The sequence below is a fragment of the Echinops telfairi genome, unplaced genomic scaffold (assembly GCF_000313985.2).
Source record: "Echinops telfairi isolate 266 unplaced genomic scaffold, ASM31398v2 ScPeMD7_443;HRSCAF=831, whole genome shotgun sequence".
In the NCBI taxonomy this organism is placed as follows: Eukaryota; Metazoa; Chordata; class Mammalia; order Afrosoricida; family Tenrecidae; genus Echinops; species Echinops telfairi.
The window spans coordinates 82,113,900-82,115,651 of record NW_022104341.1 but is presented as its reverse complement, the minus strand read 5'-3'; positions in this window follow the sequence as shown (position 1 = coordinate 82,115,651).

Below are 1,752 nucleotides of genomic sequence, written 5' to 3'. Positions count from 1 at the left end.
TCACCACCCATTTATCCCTCCGCCTTTCAACCAGCACCACATGTGATTATCGGCCAGGCTGGCACAATTAACTAACTCAGAGGATATGTTGAAAAACAATAGCTCAATGTTTTTTTTTTGTTTGTTTAATAAATGTTTCTATGATTTAGTAGTAACAATTTTTTTACTTACCTCCATATGTACCATACTATGATAATTCATTCATCTGTTGATAGATGCTTAAGTTATTTCCAGTTTTGTGGTATTGTTGATGAAGCCGAAATCAAAGTGGATATAAATATGTCTATTCAAATCAAAGCTCTTGTCTCTCTAGGATATATGCCTGGTAGTAGGACTTATAGCATGATTTTTGTTTTGTCCACAGTTTCCCAAGAGATTCTTCCCCACCCAATTTCATTTAGTGTTCTGTCTTTTTAAGGGTTCATAGTGTCCATGATCATACCTCTTCCCAAATATCAATTGGGCCACCCCCAGGCTTTCCTACGTCTGGTGAAATCCTCACCTAAGGCAGTCAAATCCTTGATGTGAATCTCCAATCACCTTAAGATTTTACAATCACGCTGTCTTCTTTTCTTTCTTTCTTTTGTCTTTTCTAATATTAGTTTCAAAAATTGGAAGAATCTAAAAGATCGTTCTGGGTCTGGAACCTAGAAATTTCCCCAAAGTCTTACTCTGGGAAGCCCTAGCTTTCATCTAAGAGGAACCTGATTCCTACTGTTTGTATATTTGGCACTGTTTCTTCTGTCTTCTTTGAAAACATCATTAGCCTCAGTGAGAAAGTAAGTGTATTTTCTCTCACCTGCTGCTAGAACAAAGGGGGGGTGGGGGTGGAATCTGAACCCTCCCTACTACTAGTTTGTAAGAGCATTATACTTCTTCAGTCTTCCTTATTCAATATCCAACTTTCACATACATAGGATGCAATAAAGACTACCATGGCTTGGGTCAGGTGGACACCTGAGTCCTCAAAGTAACATCCTTGCTCTTCAATACTCTAAAGAAGCCTTGTGCAGCAGATTTACCTAATGCAATCCATCTTTTGATCTCTTGATTACCGCTTCCATGAGCATGGATTGTGGATCCAAGCAAGACAAAATTCTTCACAACTTCATCCTTTTCTCCATTTATCATGATGTGACCTATTGGTCCAGTTGTGAGGATTCTGGTCTTCCTTACACTGAATCCTAATCCATACTGAAGACTACAACCCTTGATCTTCATCAGCAAGTGCTTCAAGTCCTCCTCACTTTCAGCAAGCAAGGTGTGTCATCTGCATGTCACAAATTGTTAAAAAGCCTGCCTCCAGCCTGTGTGATCATTAGGTAGCAATAGGATCAGGTAGCAGGCATCAAAGAACAAAAAATCACATCACTGTGAATAAGACGGAGTGTGGAGTGGAGACCCAAAGCCCATCTGTAGGTAACTGGACATCCCCTTACAGAAGGGTTGTGGGGAGGAGATGAGCCAGTCAGGGTGCAGTATAGCACTGATGAAACATACAACCTTCCTCTAGTTCTTTTTTTTTTTTTTTCTGCTTCAACTTCCTCTAGTTCTTTAGTGCTTCCCCCCTCTCTTTATGATCCCAATTCTACCTTACAAATCAGCTAGACAGGAGTATGTACACTGGTACAGATCAGTGCTGGAAACCAGGACAGATAACCCCTCAGGACCAACAATAAGAGTAGCGATGCCAGGGAGGTAAGGGGAAGGTGAGGGAGAAAAAGGGAACCAATCACAATAATCTACAGATAA